This window comes from Galeopterus variegatus, unplaced genomic scaffold (genome assembly GCF_000696425.1).
Source record: "Galeopterus variegatus unplaced genomic scaffold, G_variegatus-3.0.2 Scaffold2824, whole genome shotgun sequence".
In the NCBI taxonomy this organism is placed as follows: domain Eukaryota; kingdom Metazoa; phylum Chordata; class Mammalia; order Dermoptera; family Cynocephalidae; genus Galeopterus; species Galeopterus variegatus.
The window spans coordinates 172,944-195,900 of NW_007728935.1; positions in this window are offsets into that span (position 1 = coordinate 172,944).

Sequence of the window (22,957 nt, forward strand, 5' to 3'; positions counted from 1 at the left end):
ACCAAGTCAAGGGTTAAGATCCCCTTACCGGTCATCTTTTAAAAAAAAAAAAAAAAAGTAAAAAGAAGCAAGTGAAATTAATTTTAACAATATATTGTATTTAACCCAACAAATCTAAAATGTCACCATTCTAATATTTAATCAGCATAAAAATTGGGATATTTTGCTTTTTTATCTCATCTTGAGTCTTCGAAATCTGGTATATATTATGTACTGACAGCACATCGCAATCTGGACAAGCCACATTTCAAGTGTTCATCAGCCACGTGTAGTGAATACCTATTGGGCAGTGCAATTCAAAAGTAATTAAAAATAAATAAATTTCAAGTTGTATAGATACTGACATCTATTATTTACATGAATATATTGTTTTTGCTAGCTATTCTTAGGGATAAGGCAATTCATTTGATAGACCTGGTTTGATGAACACAAGGGAAGTTGATGTGAATAAAAAAGTGAGATCCAGTTAGAAGGAAATTATTGCAAAGGGAGGCAGAGCTTAGACTAAACTTAATACTTTCATCTTATGTAGGCACATCCACCTTGCTGAATGAAAGCTGGCTTCTTACCCTTCAGCTACTTTCTTTTTTTCCATTACTTGAAAGAAATACTATCTAATTGGAAAAATCAGTATGTTAAAATCAGAATGTGAGGACTGGAAGAAACTTTAGAAAATAATGTAGGTTCTTAGAGTGTTAAATAAATTAAAAATTTTAATAGTACATGCAGTAATATAAAATTTAAAAAATATAAAAAGATTATGCAGTAAAAATAAAGCTCTTGTTCTCTAGCCACCCTATTGCCCTCCTTAGAGGCAACCAGAATATTTAGTTTCTTATGTATCTTTCAGGAGTTGCCTATACATATACAAGTATATATACTTTTAAAAATATACAAAAGGTAGGATACTACATACACCATTTTGCATCTTGCCTTTTTTCCATTTCATATATCTTGGAGTCACTTCATTGTTTTTAAAGTCTGTATATTAGAGTACTTCAAAAAGTTTGTGGAAAGATTAGTAATATCTTTTAATTCTATTTGTCTATGAACTTTTCAGAGTATCCTCATAATATACCATAATGTGGTACATCCATACATCGTTTGTATGGATGTACCATAATTTATGTAACCAGTTCACTGTTAATGGTTAAATTGTTTTCAATATTTTGCTGTTATAATCAGTGCTATAATGAACATAATCTATTTATATATGTATTGAACACGTGGATTTCTGTAGAATAAATTCTTACAAATGGAATTGCTAGTTCAAAATATATTTTTTTATTTTGTAAATTTTGCCAAATGTAATAGAAATTATATCAGTTAACACTCACAAGTAGTAATGTGTGAATAAACTTTTTCTTAAATAGAACCAATTCTTGGGGCCGGCCCGGTGGTGCACTGCTACAGTGCGCCGCTTGGGAGTGTGGCGGCGCTCCCGCCGAGGGTTCAGATCCCACATACAGACTGGCCGCTCACTGGCTGAGCGAGGTGCGGGCGCAACACCGAGGGTTGCGATCCCGTTGCTGGTCCCAGTCCGGTACGGGCGTGACACTGAGGGTTGTGATCTGTTGCCGGACAAGAAAAAAGACAAAAAGGAAAAAAAAAAAATAGAACCGATTCTTCAAACAGAATTTTAGGAGAAAACAAAATTTATAAATAAAATTTTTGTTATGCCATTCTAATTGAAAAGACATAGACATCCACCTTTGTCTTGACGTGATCCTTTTGAGCCACCTCAAAAGATCCTGTAGGGGTCCAGAGTATAGATTGAAAATACTGATTCTAACCCAGTTCCCTTTATCTTATGTATGAAGAAGAGAATTCCAAAAAGATGAAGCTATTCCTTCCTCTAGGCCACCCAAAAAGTAAAAAATGCTGAACCGTAGAATCCTCAAAGAAAAATAGGAATGGCTCTGAAATGTATACAAAAGTGTTCTGTGTAACAGGTAAACCTCAATTAATGACTTTTTTTTTTGGTGGCTGGCAGGTATGGGGATCCTAACCCATGACCTTGGTGTTATAACACCGTGCCCTAACTGGCCAGTCCTCAATGACTTTTTGAGAATCAAACCTTCATCAACCAAAGTAAATAACCAGCTGGTTGAGATATAAAACAAGATGATTTATTTGAGAACTTGGGACTGCAGACTGGGAGACACAGGTTTTAGAAGTCTCAAAATATGTGCTCCAGAGGGCAAAAGAAAGTCAGGGACCTTTTAAATGAAAATGCCCACAGAAAGAATGGGGTGGTTACAGAAGTTATGATTGGTGTTAACATGTGTCAAACAGACTTATCAGCAAGGGATTGGTTGTAACAGCTCTTCGAAGTGGGCTTTGATCAGGGACCTTCCATTTGGCAGAAAGTAGTGAAAAGCAGTCGGCAGATTCATGGCAGCTCTTTAACGAGGAAGTCACGACTTTTATATGGCTGAGTGCAAAGTTTCAGAGTATTACCATTTATGATATGCCTGAAACTCAAGCTGAAATGGCCTTCTGGCTCCATTTTAGGTGCCTTGACTGGACTGACATCACTTTCCCACGTCACCTTCTTTTTTTTGACCAGTATGGGGATCTTAACCCTTGACTTGGTGCTGTCAGCACCACGCTCTCCTAAGTGAGCCACGGGCCGGCCCCCATGTCACCTTCTTAAAATAACATTTGCCATTCTGTTTTGTTTTTGTTTCATGGTTAGTGGAGGCCTTGGCAGCCTAAGGCATCGTTGGAGAAGAATAGGAAACTTGGTCAGGGAATAGAAAAGGAGGAAGTTCCACCTTCATATTTCTGACATGGTGACAGCTGATATGAAGAGCAAAAGGGGCAAAGACTAGCTGAAGAGGATGAGGAGGCACAGGGGCAAAAGGGTCTAGAGTACCTGGCCCAGTGTCTGGTGTGTAGTGGCAGCTCAGTAATGCTAGTTCCTTATGTGTGGACTGGCTTGACCATTTTGGAGGGTAGTACTTAATTAGATTAATGTCACCTCTCCCAGGGTGACGGAGACACAAAGGATTACTCAAAGCCCATTTCTCCAGAGCAATGAGAGACCTGAAGGGGTTAAACCCAGGGGAATTCCTTCAAGGGAGAAGGATCCCAGGAGTAACCCCTAATCAGATTTTCTCTCTGTTTTTATTGTCCAGGCAAGAAAGTTACAGAAAAGAACACAGGTGGTTAATCAGTCATAGTGAAACCATGAACAGACTGGCTACATGACAATTTTCATTAAAGCAGGTGTAACTTAAAATAGTTCAAGCAATTTACCTTCAAAAGGAGTTATAAAACTAAGCTATGTGACATACAGAAGAAACAATGAGATAATCGTCACAGCAACATTTAGTTCCCTAAGAAACTTAAAGAAGCAGCTGAGGGTGAAATGTAGAACATCCCCCAACCACTAATTAGCAGAGTAGCCATGAAGCCTTTAGCTCACATATTTTCCCATCATTTAAATTTAGCAAGGGCAACTGCCCTTAGAGCAGTCACTTTTTGCTATGCTTTGATTCTATTATCTATGACAGAGACTTAATTCCTGTGAAAGTTTTCTGTTTTTCCCAATCTTAACATTTCTGTGTATTTCTAAAAAGTTGGGCTATTCCTTAAACTACAGAGTTTTGGCCCTGCTAAAAACTAAGGACTTTTGTCCTACTAAGCTATAAATTAAGCACTGTGAAATACATGTGTTTTATTAATGTCAATATCCTCCACAAGATTATGCATTATGTATACCCCATGATCCAGCAATGTTTTTCCGAGTGTATATTCAAAAGACATTCTTACATGGGCTCATAGGGGGTCCTTCATTACAATGTTATATGTGTTTGTAAAAAACAGTTTTGTTGTCCATATCTTTTCCCCCGTGATGCATAAAATATATAGATTTATTATTATTTTTTTAAAATTTTTTTAAAAGATGACCAGTAAGGGGATCTTAACCCTTGACTTGGTGTTGTCAGCACCATGCTCACCCAGTGAGTTAACTGGCTATCCATATATGGGATCTGAACCTGTGGCCTTGGTGTTATCAGCACCACACTCTCCCGAGTGAGCCACGGGTCAGCCCCAAACATATAGATTTATACTGCAGAGTACCATCAGGCAGTTTGAAGTAATGGACTGGATGTGCACATGGCAATTGTGATGGATATTAAAAACATGATGTTAAGTAACAAGAGAAAGAAACAGAATGAGATATGTAACACAATAGCATTTATATAAGTTAAATGTGTGTAAGTAAAACACATTACACAGTTTGTAAGAAAAAAATGTTAACACATTAAACACATTACAATGATGGCCTGTGTAGGGGGTGATGGGAGCAGAGATAAAAGAGAAGAAACAAATAGAATAAAAATACATAAATGTGAAATTTCATTTCTCCAGTGAGGTGATCTTTGAAGCATCTGTTAGATGAGTAGAACATCTACAGACTAGTACCCCTGTGTCTCCCATTGTTGCTGCCTTTGGGAGTAAAATTTCTAAGTTATCATTGGAATATAGATATATTTTTGTTAATCTAACCATGCATAAAGTAAATGTTTGGGATTCACGGTTCTGAAGTCTTGCTTTTTTTTTTTTTTTGCCTTTATTCCCTCTTCCTTCACTTTTTCTGTTTCTGTATGTTCTGTTTGGTTGTTTCTTTAATACAGAGTATACTAGCCTTATTATTTATGTCTGATTTAGATATTACTTGTATAGTCAGTACTTCATGTCATCATTCTTAGAAGATAATACTCAGTGATAATTCATATGAGAGGCTTTTCAATGTCCTTTTAGATAATGACTTTTTCTTTTCTTTTTTTTTTTTTTTGTCCTTTTTGAGACCGGTCCGGTCATCCCTATATAGAATCCGAACCTGCGGCGGGAGCGCTGCTGCGCTCCCAGCGCCGCACTCTCCCAAGTGCGCCATGGGCTCGGCCCTAGATAATGACTTTTTCTGATTAAAGCTTGGAATACTCAATACTTGGAATAAGGCAGTCATTCCTTTGAGCCATTACACTTTATAAAATTTATTTATCTTGCCTTTTTTTTTTTTTACAAGTATCTCTGCCTAGGGCAGGTGAAAGTACCGACTCTCAGAGTTCTCTGAGATAGCAGTAAGATCTTTGGTAGAATGGAATATAGGAAACAAACAGTTCCTACCTTTCAGCAGTTTTTATTGCTAGAACAAAATCCTTTTGTAGGTCATGAACTTTTGAGTAGCTGAAGTTTTGAGTTAGCCTCAATTAGGGTTTTTGGTTGTTCATTTGTACCACCCAGGCTCCAGATTAGCAACTGGAATTAAAGTAACCTTGGCAACTATTATAATGTAAATGAGCCTCCTTGGGAAGGAAGTTGAGAGTGTGGGCACTCATTAGGGCATTCCTTTATTACATTTACAACTAGAGCTGACTAGGATTTTGCTACATTAAAATCCTGGTGTATCTGTTCCTTGGATGGTGTTGAAGGTGCTGCTTCAATATTTAAATTTTTATGGTGTAGCTGCTCCTTGTATGCTATTGAAGGTGCTGCTTTTGAGAAGCTAACACCATGTTTTAATATGTATATAAAACAAAACATGAATCTCTGATATGTTTATCCTTCTTCATCCACATTAAGACCTCTTTTTCCTTTACTAACATTACCTTTTTCTCATTGCCTTCTGGTACTAATGTAGCTCCGCACCAAACCTCTGATACACCAAGAAAGCCACTTAGATTTCCTTATAAACTACGTGTGTATGTAGTATACCCTTATGGCCAAGATTTTGGCTTACAGAAGAACAAGCAGTGCCGAGGCTACTCCTTAAGCAGCACAAGAGACAAATCTTTGGTCTCAGATATTAATTGTTTGTTTTAGCCTTTCGACTTTAAGAAATAAAATGTTAAATTTTAGAGTTTTAATGCAGGCTTACTCTTTGTGAATTTAGAGATTAGATGACTGGAGGGGAGTAATAAAAGTGAAACCAAAGTAATTACCAAATTGGGGTTGGGTCGCTAAATTAAGTACTGTACTTGTTTACTTTCTCTCTAATGAGTCCAGTGGTTTTAAGCAAAGGGCCTGTGAGTGAAAAGCTTAAGGTTCCTATTTAAGGTTAGCCATTGTTATGATGTTGGTGCTAGGCAAATAGCTTCGTTTGGCCTCAGTTTTTCTCTTTGTAAGGGAAGAGTGAAAATAATGGCTCTCTATTGCAGGAAAATATTTACAAAAGGAGCTAATATATAACTAGTGGTATGGTCAAGAATATCATCTGATGTAAAATAGAAATTCTAAATTTTAGGATAATATGCTTCAGATGTCCTACTCAGCTTGCTCTAGTTCAGACTTTTACATTTTTTGGTTTTAAGTTTCCATCCTCCTACCTTACCCTTTTGTTGAGTTGTCATTTAGATCATCAAATCACTTCTTCCTTATTAACAGAACCCTGGGCAATATGCCCTGGAAAAACAATACTTAGAATTGAATTCAACTGCATACGATAGTAACCCCCAATAACAATGATTTATATATGCACATGGGTTTATTTTCTCATAAAATATGCTATCTTTGTTCACATAAATTCATCTTTTACAGCACTTATGGTATTTATTACCTTCATATTTGAGTATGTTATATACATGATTTATTATTCTGCTCTATTGTAACCCTCAGAATATATGTACTGTATTTTATTTATAGAGAAATGTAGAGATAAACATTACAAGATTGGTATGGTGTCCCCACAAAGATTAGAGACCCAGACTTGTGTCATTTTGCTCCATAGTTTTTAGTATGTTGCTTCCATCACTAGGGATGCTTTCATGATTCAAGATGACTGCTGGAGGTCAAGGCATTATTTCTGCTTTATATGCAGCAGGACAAGGAAGGACAAAAGGCAGAAAGGGCTTTCCCAGGAGCCCCACCCAACAACTTCCACTTAAGGTTCATCTGATAAACTCAGATGATGGTGGAATTGAGGATGACTAGAATCTGAGAGGAATTTGATAGATGGCAATGACTAGGAGGGGAAGAAATGACATAGTTGAATGGCATGTCCTTAAAGGAGCTGCTTTTTTTTTTTTTTAAATAAAAAGATGACGGGTAAGGGGATCTTAACCCTTGGCTTGTTGTTTTCAGCACTATGGCCAGTGAGCTAACCAGCCATCCCTATATAGGATCCGAATCCATGGCCTTGGTGTTACCAGCACCGTACTCTCCCGAGTGAGCCACCGGCCGGCCCAAAGGAGCTGCTTTTTTGTAAGAGTGAAGAAACAGTGTTCTGGAAGAGAGTATGGCAAGTGCAAAGCTTCTGAGGGGGTCAGGGTGGGGTGGGTGTACCAGGTATTTTTAAGGGATAGCAAGGAGGCAATTGTGGCTGAAGTAATAGATAAGCAGGGAGGAGCATTGTAGAGATGATGCCAGCTGGTAAAAGGGAGCCAGATATCATATATGGTCTTAATAGGTCATATTAAGGATATTAGGCTTTGTCTTTTACTTTAAATGAGATAGGAAAACATTGGAAGGTTTTGAGCAGACAATGGCATGATCAGACTTAAGTTTTAACAATATCACTCTGGCTTCAGGGTTGAGAATAGATTGAAGGGGTCAACTGTTGCAGCAAGGAGACCAGTTAGAGTTAGGAGGTTACTGCAATAACCAGAGAGAGATGATGGTAGTTTGGACCAGATGATAGCAGTGAAGATGGGAGAAATCGTTGGATTCTGCATAAATCTTGAAAGTAGAGCGAACAGAATATGCTAATGTATTTGATAAGTATCTGGAAGAAAGAGAAGAGTTTTGGATGACTTCAAAGTTTTTGGCCAGAATAGCTGTAAGGATGCGAGGAATAGAGAAAAATTGTCCAAAATGGGGATAATTGTGTTGGTACAGCGACTTACTGTAGGCATAGTCAATGTCTTCTTGTTTTGATAGATTCCTGTTTCTTGACCTTTTATCCTTTTTTCTCAGTGCACATTTAACTGGCTTTTAGTACATTCATTCACTGTTTTGCTCAACAAACAAATGACTATTGAGCAATTACAGAGTATTCCAGGCTTTATTAGTTAGGTTTCGTCGGGTACAAAGCAAATCAAAATTGACTTTGCTTAACTGACTTAAGTGAAAAATGAGGCTGGGTGAGTAGGTGGGGATAAGAGGGAGAAAAGATATTATAAGAATAATAAGGGTAACTCACAGAATCAAAGGAAATGCTAAAGAATCACATCTTGGAAGAGCCCTGAACTAGAGTGTCATGTCACTGAGGTCTACGTAGCGTAGTGAACATAATGTTTTTATCAGGGTAACTCCGTCTGGATAAATCACTCATATCATTGAGTAGCTAATTTAATAAAGATATTGAGCTAGATGCTGGGGGGAAATGGGGGAAGGCAATCCAAAGCTGAATAAAATATAGTACATAAGTTTGGAGGGTTATAGTAGAGTAGAATTAATAAATCTTGTGTATTACTTATTCTAATTAGAATGTAATAAATACCATAAATGCTATAACAGATATGAAAAAAAGATGATTAGATGACTTAATATGAACAACCATAGTTTATTTTTAATTTCAGATATAAATAAGTTTTAAAGGAAAGATAAGCATAAGAAAATGGAAAGAGAAACTTTTTTGTCCACTAATACAACATGAGAATATTACTTATGTTGTAAAGACATAGTGATTTATGGTACATCCATAGAATGTAATACTGTGCAGCCATCAGAAATTACGTGGCACAAGCATACCAAATGAGAAAGAGAAATGATTATTATGTTTTAAGTGAAAATAAAAAACATTATAAAATAATATGAACAAACAACCTCAGTTAAATTTAATGTATGAGTGGGGGGGTGCGTGTGTGTGCGCGTGTAAGCCTTCCCAAGTTTATCGAGTTTATTTAAGCCTTATTAGATTTGAACATTAGTGTAGATAATGTATTGGGGTTGGGGGTAGGCTTATATTGAAGACAAAGAGAACAGTCAGGCTTTTTTTTTTTTTAATTACCTAAGTAAAATAGGATAAGGGCCTGACCTAAGATAAGAAATAGAGAAGAGGAGATCTAATAGGAGAGATGATGGAAATGATGGAATTTGGTAACTTATTTCTGTGTGTGTGTGTGTGTGTGTGTGTGTGTGTGTTGCTGGTTGATACTCTGTGTAATAAGTGATGCTCCGTGTAATAAGTGAGGAGGATGAGTTTCTAGTTGTGTATGGTTGGATAAATGGTTGTACTACCTATTATTTATTTCGTCCCTCTAATGGGAGTAGAAAGCACTGAAAATGGCAAATGATCTGTTTTAAGAAAAAGTTGATAAGGGGAAATATCTAGAGAGAGATAAATATGAGAAATTTATTTTGAAGACTTTTTGGACAAACTTGCTATTTTGGTTCACTCCCTTTTTACTGTTAATTGTACCTATTTAAACTAATAATTTCCAAGTCTGAATTTTAATATTTGTGGGCAGATTTTTAAACCCATCTATGCTCTCTTGGTGAGCTTGTTTTTATCAGCTATACACTAAAGAAGCTCAGCTTGAAAGAGCATTGTGACATATCCAAGTATTGGAAGGGTATTGAAAACACTATAACTTGGAAGGAGGCATTAGGGAGTTTAGATAGGGCTTATACTTTCTTGGGGGTAACATTAATGCTGGGCTTGAATCTTTCCTTTGTTTAAACAAACAAACAAAAAATAGGATATGAAGACTGCTTGGTGAGCTTAATTTCTCTTTTGGTAGTATTGTCTATATTGGAGATGAGGCTAGCATTGAAGGCAAGAATAGTCAGGCTATTGTAACTATCTAAGTAAAATAGGATAAGGGCCTGACCTAAGATAGGACAATGTCAACAAAGAATATCTTTTAATGTCCATTAAAAACCCATGTAATACTACAAATTACTTATTTGACATATACTATGTACGTGTATTAAATGATAGAAGAATGCAAGTACAAATTAGGAATCGAGCACATTTATTAGGCAAGATAGAGCTATAGACACTATATGCTTTTTTTTTTTTTTTTTTTTTTTTTTTTTTTGTTTGGGGAAGATAATACAAAGGAATTCCTTTTGACAGAGGAATGACAATTCAGGGCTGTGCTGAGAATGATCAATTAGATACTTTTACTATTTAAATAATTCCAGTGGCATCAAATTGATGACTTTTTAAATTGAGTAGAACATTTTAATATTATTTCTGATCATAAAAAACATAGACATGTAGAAAATAGAAGGAATAATGAAGCAAATGTGTCTCTTTTGTCTCACTATATAGAGTTAGCATGTTTGAGCTTTTCCTGCCATTTCTAACTTTTTTTTTTTTGTCCTGTTTGAGACCGGCCGCACCACGCTCAGCCAGTGAGCGCTGTGAGCGCACCGGTCATCACTATATAGGATCTGAACCCGTGGCTGGAGCGCTGCTGCGCTCCCAGCGCCGCACTCTCCCGAGTGCGCCACCGGCTCGGCCCAACACTATATGCTTTAAAGTGAACTCTAAAAATATGGAACGCAAAAAGAGATCATTTAGGAAGAGAGAGACTTTAAAAGTCAAGAGGTGTACATGTATTATTATGATCCCATTTATATGAAATATCCAGAATAAGCAAATCTATACAAATAAAATAGACTAATGCTTGCCTGGGGAATGACTACTACAACGTTTCTTTTGGGGATGATGAAAATGTTCTGAAATTAGATTATGGTGACAGTTGTACAGCTCTGTAAATATACAAAAAACCACTTACTGAATTGTGTGCGTTAAATAGGTGAACTTTATAGTATGAAATTATATCTCAATAAAGCTATTTTTAAAAAGTAAAGAGGTCTTTATTTTCAGTGTCTGAATTTTATTTACTGTTTCTTATTCCCATTTTTGCTCCTACCTACTCACTTTCTAGCTGAATAGTCTTTGTACTTACACTGCTGATGGAAAGTTTTTGACTAAGGTCCTCTTTATTCCTGCAGACTTTTTAAATTATACAGTAGTTTGTAGTAGAGAGGTCAAAAGTTTACTGAAAAGAAAATGAAGCCCTTTAGAAAACTATTAGCTATATCTCAATACTTTCTCAGTTCCTTTTGCCCCTTCCTCATTGTATAATCTGGGTCACCCGATTAAGAGATTCTACCTTCCTAATGTTGTGTCGGTTGTGTTTAGAACTGCCTTGATAAATATATCTGCTCTATTGGTGTCCTCTTCTGTTGTAAACGGGCATACACAGGTCTGGCTGCCTGCCCCCTTTCAAAAACAAACCACTCAAAAGTCAAATGTTGGTGAAAATGAAAGTCAGCTTTTATTCAGGAATACTGGTGACCTGAGGAGAGACGGCAGGCTAACACATCTCTCCAGTAAACCTGAAGGAGAATGACCAGGCTAAAGCCATCTCAAGGCTCAGATTTACTGAGGGGTTTTTAAAGAGGGGGCTGAGGGAATGCAATGTTGGAAAATGAAAAGCAGGAGCGAGGGGCACATGAGCAGCGAGGGCTTCATGCAAGGTCTCAGGTGCAAAGTCTAGCCAAGACTCCATCTGGTTTCTTCACCCATCTTTGCTGTTATCTCAGCGTCTGAGTGGTACGTGCAAGTCTGCAGCTTTAGGCTGGCTGGAAAACAACTTCACATTCAGGTGAATAATATCATCTTGTCCTATAACCAAGGTACAAAATATCAAATAACCATGGGAAAGGAGGGAACTCAGAGAAATGCATGCTAAAAAAACAACTGTGTCTTTTTAAAATCTTTTAGAGCCCATTTGGTTTTAGGTCCCAGCATGGCTTCAGTCCTGCTCACTTCAACACCATTAGTCACCAGAGCACAAAGCTGTTCAGACAGTTTGGTAAGGTAGTATACACTCCTTTAGTTAAAATTTTCTTAGTTAAAATAACCTTGTGACTGTGAGTGCCCTGCCCTGTCCTTTATTAAAGGCAGAAAATTTTTCACTATTTTGTCTTTTTGAGTTTCTCTTCCTATGGCCTTTTCCACTCCCTTGTCATATGCTTTACATTTAACAAAAAGTGAAAGGACGTTCAAGATTCCTAGTCAAATGCCAGATAAATATATAATAAACATTTTAAATCTCATAGTTGAGTTTGTGATAAAGTAAGGAAAATCTTTAGGGGTAAAAAATGAAGAGGGAATTGAAAACCAAAGTGTTGAGAATACAAGCTAAAGCTTTGGCTGCTCTGGGGAACTAAGGGACTTCAGTTTTAATAGCTACATGGGAATAGGAGACTTTTCTACCCCACTTCATAAAGATAGGTTCCTTAAAGGGTTACCACATCATTGAAAAGGTGATCTAGAAAAACATCTGCCCAGTGGCCTAGAGACATGTCAAGGAAGTTTGTCCACTGTGTGTGGGCTTTGGGTGAGACAGTTTTCCTTGAGAATTTGTTACCTGGGCTTATACTCATATAAGTTTGGTTTAGAATATTCCTCTTTCTAGTTCAGGAAACTCAAAGCCAAGAAATTAACATAAAAAATAGTCTTGAATCAGTGACAGTCCTGTGACATCAGGCTGAAGCAAATGCAGAATTTCTCTATAGGGGTATCCTCCATCTAGGCCACTCAAGATTCCTACAGCTAAAGGTGCTCTGAATTTTTTTTAATAGACCTTTAAAAATATAATCATTGAAAGTTAAAGTGGACAACATCAATGGTAGAATGGATAAATTGTGGTATATTTTTACAATGGAATACTATCAAGCAAGGGAATTTAATAAATTGCTGCTATGCCCAAGATCATGGTTGAATAAAGATGACGCGGAAAGAAGGAGACCGGACACAAAATAATATGTACTATGTAATTTTATTATGTGAAGCTAAAAATCCTAACATATGGTGTTAGAAGTCATGATGATAATCTTTGGGGAAGAGGGAAGGGATAATGATTAGGAGAAAGGATGAGGGAGGTTTCCAGGGTGTTAGTAAGATTGCATTCTTGACCTGGGTGTAGTTGTATTGTTGTTTCATTTTGTGATAATTCGTTGAGTTTATGATTTGTATACTTGCTCAATCTAATAGAAAGCAGGAAAGGGAAATTTGGCAAATATCATAGAAAAGATAGGATAAATAGAATGCACAATAAAAGATGGTAGTACATCAGTAATCATACTGAATGTAAATGAATTACACTTACCACTTAAAAGACAGATTGTCTGTTGTAGTATATTTCAAAGATGGCCTTGTTCCTTTTTTCTCCATGTGTGTCATCCCTCCATCTAGAGGTGGAGTTTATTCCTTCATTCATCTTGAACCTGGTCTGGCTTTAATGACTTGTTTGATGAATAGAATGTGGCGGAAGTGACAAAGCTAGGTCATGAGAAGTTTTGCAGTTTCCATCTAGACCTCCTTGAATTTTCTTTTGGAATGCTCTCTCATGGAATACTCAATTTGGGAGCCTAGCTGCCATGCTGTGAGGAGCCCAAGCCAGATGGAGAGGCCCAGCTGAGCTCCAAGCCACCAGCCAGCATCAACTGCCAGCTATGTGAGTGAGTGAAGTAATTGTCTTGGACATTCCTGTCCCAGCAGACATCATGTGGGGAAAAACCTAGGCCTCAGGCATATAGCCCCAGTTTAGCCACCCGTAAACATTAGAGCCATCCTATCTGAGGCCCCAGATATCATGGAGCAGACACAAGCTGTTCCTGCTGTATTCTGTCTGAATTCCTGGTCCTCAGAACTGTGAGCATAATAAAATGGTTGGAGTTTTATGCCACTAAGCTTTGGGGGTAGTTTGTAGCAATAGATAACAAATAGAATTTGGTACCTGGAAATGAGGTGATGCCATATCCTGAAATATGCATTGGCTTTGGGATTTGGTAGTGGGTCGAAGATGGAGGGACCTAGAGAATACTGTTAGTGAAGGCTTGAAACATAGAGAGAAAAGTATTACTGGAGGCTGCGAAAAGAGGGAACATTTGTTATATAGTGGTACGAAGTTCGTTGGCACTGTTACATGTGGCAACATGGAAGATAGAAAATGTATATAATGAATTTGATCTATCTAAGGAGATTTGTATGCAGAATGTTGAAAAGTGTTACCTGGCTTCTCCTAACTGTCTATGATAAGGTAAAAATAGAGGGATAAATGAGCTGGAAAAACTATTGAGTTTTTAAGTAGAACTTTAAGGAAATATTTGCAACCCAGGAATGGTTGTGTTAGAAAATGAAACTTTTTCTCATCCCTGATTGTTCCAGATGGCCAATAACTTCTAAAGAAATATCTTCAGAGCAAAGATAAAATTCAAGATGCTGCCAATAAAACATGGCCTCAAAGTAAAGATCTCAAGAACTTTAAATCCTTTTGCTAAGACTTAAGAAAGATTTAAGGCAGTGCCTCATAGAACCTTTCAGTTAAATAAAAAGATGTCTAAAGATCTTAGTGAAATACCTTTTAGACCCACTCTGTTAAACAAGAGGGCTTTTAGGGATCTTAAGGGTGTTTTCTTACAGTAGCCTTACACAGGACTTGAGATAGAGAACGTGGGTGTGGTTTTTGTCTACTGGAGTGAACTCCACTAATATTCATAGGAAATCCATAAGGATTTTAAGAAATTGTACTAATAGAAGCATGTTCAGCTTAGATGAAAAGGAACAGAGACAGTAAAAAATGAAAATAGGCCTTTGCACTTCCAAATCCTCTGCAGGCAGAAAGCAGGCTGAGAAGCCTACTCTATTCAAACATTAACCATCTCTTATGTAAAAGGAAGGATAACTCAGAGGGTGGAGCCAAGAATTGCATAGAATCATTCTCAGGGAATAGGACTTAGTTGTAATTAAGGAACTGGTAGTATGTGTCTGATTAAATTTCAGAATTATTATGGGCCAGTAACTGCTGTGTCTTTTCTGTTCCTTCTCCTTTTTTCTCACATTTTGATTGAGTGTCTGTTCTGGTTATCCTGAGTCAGTCTCACTAGTGTATGTGTGTTGGGTGTGTGGGAGCAGATAATTTGTCTCTTTGATTCAGATCAAGAGGAACTAGACTTCAGTAGCTGTACCTGAGGAACTGCATCTGAGGAGCCTCAACCACACCTGGACCTGATTTAGATATCAAGATTCTGGACATCAAGCTGATGCCATAATGAAATGAGACTTTTGAAGGTCTTAGAAGAGGGTGAGTGTATTTTGCATGTGGGAGGGACTCATTGGGGCCAGAAGGGTGGTCTGTGGTGGCTTTTATCCAAAGTGGCCACCATCAGTTTCTTCCTTGCTTACCATGTAGAGATGGTATTTTTCTCCTCCCCTTAATCTAGGGTGGCTTTAGTGACTTGCTTAACCAATAGAATGTGACTTCTGAGACTTCTGAGGGTAAGTCATAAGAGGTCTTGTAGCTTCTGCCTGTGCCACTTGGAATTCTCTCTTATGGAATACTTGCTCTCAGAACCCAGCCACTATACTATGTGAAGCTCAAGCCAGATGGAAGGGATACATGTAGGTCCTGGTTGATAACCCCAGTAAGCTTCCAGCAACAGCCAGCATCAACTAATTGTCAGCCATATGAATGAAGGAAGGAACCTGGGCAGTCCAGGTCTAGCAGATACCACATGGAAAAGAACCAGTCTCCCAGACATATGGCCCCTGTTAAGATATTCCAGCCATCTTTATCCGTTCAAGTCACTGCATTTGAGGTCCCAGTCATTGTGGATCAGAGATAAGCTGTCTCTGCTATGCCCTACTAGAATTTCTGGTTCACAGTCATGAGAATAATAAAATGATTTTTGTTTAACACCACTAAGTTTGGGGGTAGTTTTTTTATATAGCAGAAGATTACTGGAACATTGTCAGACTGAATAGAAAATAATCTATCTCTGTGCAGTTTATAAGAGACATAACTAAAACATAAGAAATCAGAGATATTGGAAGTAAAGAAAAGAAAACTGGTATAGCAGATTAATAATAGGCAAAATTAATTTAAAGTCAAAAATCGTTATTAGGGTTAAAAATCATCAGAAATAAATTATAAAAGGAATAATTAAGCAAGAAGCTATGATTCCAAATTAGTATATATCCAATAGTGCGGCCTTAAAATATATAGCTAGGATACAGATAGGATGCAAAGTATATAGATAGACTGTAGAAAGAAAGTGTATAGATACAATTATAGGAATAAATTGATAAATCTACAAAGTGGGAAATTTTAACATTTTTCTCAATGATTGCTAGTCTAACAGACAAATTTATGAGGATACAAAAGATTTAAACAACCAACAAGCTTTGTCTGGTGGGCATGTACAGAGCCCTGCACTTAGTAGATGAGAGTATACTTTTTTTTTTTTTTTAAAAGATGACCGGTAAGGGGATCTCAACCCTTGGCTTGGTGTTGTCAGCACCACGCTCAGCTAGTGAGCAAACCAGCCGTCCCTATATAGGATCCGAACCCGTGGCCTTGGTGTTATGAGCACCGCACTCTACCGAGTGAGCCACGGGCCGGCCCTAGAGAGTATACTTTTTTTAGACAGTTTTTTTTTTTTTTCTTTTTGTCTTTTTCGTGACTGGCAACAGATCGCAACCCTCAGTGTCGCGCCCGTACCGGACCGGGACCGGCAACGGGATCGCAACCCTCGGTGTCGCGCCCGCACCTCGCTCAGCCAATGAGTGGCCGGTCTGTACGTGGGATCCGAACCCTCAGCGGGAGCGCCGCCGCGCTCCCAAGCGGCACACTGTAGCAGTGCGCCACCGGGCCGGCCCTAGACAGTTTTTTAAAAAAACACATACTGAATTCATAATGCAAGTCTCAACAAAACCAATGAATGGGTGTTATGCAGACTGTTCTCTTATTCAATTCAGTTAAGATTGAAATTGAACAAAAAGATAACCAAAATAACATTTTGTATTTGGAAATTCCATTTAAAAACACACTTCTAAGTAACTCATAGGTCAAAGAAGAAATAATGGAAATTAGAAGTAAAGCTGAATGATAATGTAAATACTGTATATTAAAAATATGGGTTACAGGGGCCGGCCCGGTGGCGCACTGGAGAGTGCGCCGCTTGGGAGTGCGGCGGCGCTCCCGCCGAGGGTTTGGATCCCATGTGGAGACCGGTTCCCGCTCACTGGCTGAGCGTGGTGCGGGCGCAACACCGAGGGTTGCGATCCCGTTACCGGTCAGTAAAAAAAAAAAAAGACAAAAAGGGGGAAAAAAAAATAAGGGTTACAGCTAAAGCAGTATTTATTTATTTATTTATTTATTTTAAAGGTGACTGGTAAGGGGATCTTAACCCTTGACTTGGTGTTGTCAGCACCACGCTCACCCAGTGAGCTGACTGGCCATCCCTATATGGGATCCGAACCCATGGCCTTGGTGTTATCAGCACCAGACTCTCCCGAGTGAGCCACAGGCCGGCCCCTAGAGCAGTATTTAGAGGGAAATTTACAGCCTTACATGCTTTTCTAATAGAAAAAAGGAAGCTCGTTAACTTTCATTCTACTCAACTGAAAAAGTTATGAAAAGGAATGGAAAAAAAACCAAGAAGAATAGCAGGAAGGAATAATAAAAATAAGAACGGAAGCTAATAAAATTGAAAACAAAAATATAATTGGGTCAAGAAAACCAAAAGTTGGTTTTCTGAAAAAAACTTGAAATAGTTGAAAAACCCCTGAAAGATTAAATTGGAAAAAAAAAGAATGCAGGCACGAATGCTACTAGAGTTGAACAAGAGGACATATCTACAGATACATCATAGATTATAAAATAACAAATATATTATCAACAGGTGTATTCAGCCAAACTGGAAAACTTAGATAAAAAGAACAACTTTGTAAAAAATATATAACTTTCCAAAATTGACTAAAGAAGGAATAAAAACCTAAAGAGACTTATAATCATTAAACTGCAGTAGTAAGTAAAAATCTACCCAAGAGAAAAGCACAGATGGAGTTTTTTTTTTTTGTGTGTGTGTGTGTGTGTGACCGGTAAGGGGATCGTAACCCTTGGCTTGGTGTCGCCGGCCAGTCCTATATAGGATCTGAACCTGCAGCCTCAGCGCTCCCAGCACCACACTCTCCCAAGTGAGCCACAGGGTCGGCCCACAGATGGAGTTTTTTGAACAGTTTTTTAAAGATAAAATTATGTGCAAAAACTGCACATATTTAAAGTATACAATTTGGAAAGTTTTGACATACGTATACGATTGCGAAACTGTTACTACATTTAGGATAATGAACATATTTATCACCTCTAAAGTCTCTCCTATCCCTTCCTACTACTCAGTCTCATCCCTAGGCAATCACTGATCTGCTTTATGTTATAATAAGTAAGTTTGGATTTTCTAGACTTTTATATAAGTGGAATCATGCAGTATATATGAGGATACTTCAGAAAGTTCATGGAAAAATGGAATTAATGGATGATATGAATCTTCCATGAACTCTTTGAAGACCGCTTGTATTGTTTTTTTGTTGGGGGAGTAGAGCAGTTCTGTCTCCTTTCACTTAGTATCATTTTTTTGAGATTCCTCCATGTTTTTGAATGATCAAAGGTTCATTTTCATTGCTTAGTAGTATTCCATTGTATGGCTAGACCACACTGCTGACAGACATTTGGGTTATTTCCAGCTTGGGGCTATTAAAAATAATGCTGCTATGTGAACATTTATATATATATGAGTGTTTGTAGACGTATGTTTTTATTCCTCTTTGTAGAATATTTAGGAGTGTAATGGTTGGATCATTTAAGTGTATGTTTAACTTTTATGAAACTGCCAAACTGTTTTCCAAAGTGTTTTGCCGTTTAAAACTCACTAGGTTAGAGTTCATCCACATCCTCATCAACATTTGGTGTAGTCAGTCTTTATTTTTAGCCATTCCTTTTTTTTTTTTTTTTCTTAAAAGATGACTGGTAAGGGGATCTTAACCCTTGACTTGGTGTTGTCAGCACCATGCTCTCCCAAGTGAGCCATGGGCTGGCCCTTATTTTTAGCCACTCTAATAAGTGTAGAATAGTATTTCATTGTGGTTTTACTTTCCTTTTCTTTAATGACTAATGCTGAGCATCTTTTCATGTGCTTTTTTTGCCATTTGTGTGTCTCCCGTGGTAAAGTGTCTGTTTAAATCTTTTGACCATTAATAATTGGGTTGTTTGTTTTCTAATTATAGACTTTTGAGAGTTCTTCATTCTCAATACAAGTCCTTTATTAGATATGTGATTTGTAAATATTTCTTCCCAGTCTGTAGCTTATTTTTTATTCTCTTCACAATGCTTTTGAAGAGCAAAAGCTCCTCTTTTTTTTTTTTTTTTTTTTTGTGGCTGTCCAGTAAAGGGGTCCGAACCCTTGACCTTGGGGTTACAGGGCTGCATGCTAACCTGCTGAGCCATCCAGCAACCCCTAAGACGACTGGCCAGCCACAAAAGCTCTTCATTTTGATGAAGTTTAGGTTAACAATTTGCTCTTTTATGACTTGTATTTTTGGTGTCATATCTAAGAGATCTTTGCCCAGTACAAGGTTGCAAAGGTTTTCTCCTGTGTTTTCTTCTAGAAGCTTTATAGTTTTTGTTTTTACATTTATTCCAATGAACCATTTTGAGTTAATTTTTGTGTATGGTTCAAGTTTGTTTTGAAGTTCTTTTTTTTTTTTTTTTTTTTTGTATATGGATATCTAATTGTTGCAGCATCATTTGTTGAAAAGACTATTCTTTCTCCACTGAATTGCCCTTGAACCTTTGGTAAAAATCAAATGTCTGTGGGTGTGTGGGTCATTTCTCAACTCTCTGTTCTGTTCCATTGTTTTATTTGTCTAACTTGACACGACTACCATACTCTTTTGATAGCTGTAGTTTTTATGTCTTAAAACTGGGCCCTCTAGCTTTGTTTTTCTTTTTCAAAGTTGTTTTGGTTTTCTGGGTCCTTTGCATTTCCATGTGAATTTTAGAATCAGTTCATCAGTTTCTACAACAAAGCTTCTGGAATTTTTATTGGAATTGTGTTGAATTTGCATTTGTGGAGAATTGATAGCTAACATATTGATTCTTTTGGCCATGAGTGGTATATGTCTACATTTATTATGGATATCTTTAATTTCTCTTAGAAGTGTTTGTTAGTTTCCAATGTACAGGTTTTGCACATCTTTTGTCCAATTTATTGCTAAATATTTTGCATTTTTTATATTATTATAAATGGTATTTTAAATTTCAGTATGCTTGCTCTTTGCTAGTATATAGAAATACCAATTGATTTTTATACATTGACCTTGTATCTTAGTAGCTTTTTTGTAGATTTCATCAGATTTTCAACTGAGACAATCATGTCATCTTAAGTAAAGACAGTTTTACTTCTCCTTTTCCAATCTAGATGCTTTTTAAGTCCTTTTCCTATCTTATTGTACTGACTAGAGTGTTTTATATGATTTTTTGTGTGTGTATGTGTGGCTGGCCGGTATGGGGATCTGAACATGACCTTGGTGTTATAAGGCAGCACTCTAACCAACTGAGCTAACTGGCCAGCCCATAAGTTTGTATTAGAAATTTATTTTTTAATTTATTTACTTTTTTACTTTTTTTACTTTTTTTTTTTTTTTGTCTTTTGTCTTTTTTCCGTGTCCGGCAACGGATCGCAACCCTCAGTGTTGCCCCCGTACCGACCGGCAACGGGACCGCAACCCTCGGTGTTGCTCCCATGCCTCGCTCAGCCAGTGAGTGGGAACCGGTCTGTATGTGGGATCCGAACCCTCAGGCGGGAGCGCTGCCACGCTTCCCAAGCGGTGCACTTATCCAGTGTGCCACCGGGCCGGCCCTACTTTTTTACTTTTTAATTTATTTTTTTGGTGCAGGGGGGCAGCTAGCTGGCTGGGGGATCTAAACCAACTGAGCTAACCAGCCAGCCCATAAGTTTCCATTAGAAATTTGTATTTATTTATCTATTTATTTCCTTGACCTTGGGGTTACCAATACCATGCTCCAAACAAGTGAGCTAACCTGCCAGCCCTACAATATTGAATAGAAGTGGTGGGGGTAGACATGTCTTGTTCCTGATCTTAAGGAAAATCATTCAGTCTTTCACCATTAACTATCATGTTAGCTGACTTTTATTTATTTTTTCTTCTAGATTCCCTTTATCAAGTTGAGAAAGCTTCCTTGTATTCCTAGTTTTCTGACATTTTTTATTAAGAATGGATTATGGATCTAATGCTTTTTCTGCATCTATTGAAATGATCATATGATTTTTCTTTTTTGGTTTGTTAACATGGTGAATTATATTAATTTATTTTGAAATGTTAAACCAACCTTGCCTTCTTAGGATAAATCCTACTTGATTGTGATGTTTTATTCTTTTTATATATTGTTGGACTTGATTTGGTAAAAATTTTTTAAAGGTTTTTTTATCTATGTTCATGAGAGTTATTGGTATGCAGTTTTCTTTTCATGTAATGTCTTTGTGCGGTTTTGGTATTAGGATAATGCTGGCACCATAGAATGGGCTGGGAAATATCCCTCCTTTTCAGTGTTCTGGAAGAGTTTGTATGGATTTCCATTCTGATCTTTATTATTTTCTTTCTTCTGCTTATTTTGATTTTGTTTGTTTGTTTTTGTTTGTTTGGTTTTTTTGATAGCTGATCTGTATGGGGATCCAAACCCTTGACCTTGGTGTTACAAGATGGTGCTATAACCAACTGAGCTAACTGGTCAGTCAAGACCTTTTTAATAGGAGTGTGTAGTGTTATAAATTGCCTTCTTTAGTACTGTTTTACTGACATTTCACAACTTTAATATGTTGTATTTTCATTTTCATTCAGTTTAAAACACCTTCTAATGTCCCTTTTGATTTCTTCTTTGACCCATGAGTTACTCAGGTGTGTATTATTTAGTTTCCTAGTATTGGGGCATTTTGTCTTTTTTTTTTTTTTTTTTTTTAGAAGATGACTGGTAAGGGGATCTCAACCCTTGGCTTGGTGTTGTCAGCACCACGCTCAGCCAGTGAGCAAACCAGCCATCCCTATATAGGATCCGAACCCGTGGCCTTGGTGTTATCAGCACCTCACTCTAACGAGTGAGCCATGGGCCGGCCTGGTGTTTTGAAGATTATTTTTTTTCTATTGATTCCTAATGTGATTCTATTATTTTTTTTCTATTGATTCCTAATGTGATTCTATTATGGTTGGACAACATACTTTGTATAACTTGAATTCTTTTAAATTTATTTAGGCTTGATTTATGGCCCAGAATATGGCTTATCTTGTTAAGTTTTTTGTATGCATTTGAAGAGAATATATATTTTCCTCTTATTCATGTAGTTTTTCTTGTGTTTCTTGTTCTTGGGGTTCATTGAGAATCTTGGATGTATGAGTTTATTGTTTTTATCAAATTTGAAAAAATTTGGCTATTATTTCTTCAAATATTTTTCTGTCTATCCTCCCTCTCCTTCAAGGAACTTCAATTACATGTATTTTATCCTGCTTAAAGTGTTCTCAGAACTCACTTATGGTCTCTTTATTTTTTTTCTTCTTTGGATCTTATTGGACAGTTTCTATTGTGTCTTCAAGTTCACTCATCTCTTATTTTGTTTTGTCTAATCTACTGTTAATCCCATCTAGTGTATTTTTCATTGTAGGCGTTATAGTTTTTATCTCTAGAAGTTTGATTTAGGCCTTTTTTTGTTTTTGTGGCTGGCCTGCATGGGGATCCAAACCCTTGACCTTGGTGTATAACATAGCGCTGTATACAGTGGACCTTTTTTATATTTATATCTCCCATGTTTCTACTTAGAGTTTTGAGTATGGAATACAGGTTTAATAACTGTTTTATGGCCTTGTCTGCTAATTGTAACATTTTTTTTTTTTTTTTGTCCTTTTTGTGACCGGCCGCACCACGCTCAGCCAGTGAGCACATCGCACCGGCCAGCCCTATATAGGATCCGAACCCGCGGCGGGAGCGCTGCTGCGCTCCCAGCGCTGCACTCTCCTGAGTGCGCCACGGGCTCGGCCCCTAATTTTAACATTTATGTCAGTTTTGTGTTGGTTTCAGCGGATTGATTTTTCTCCTCTTCCTGGATCACATTTTTCTGCTGCTTTGCATGTCTG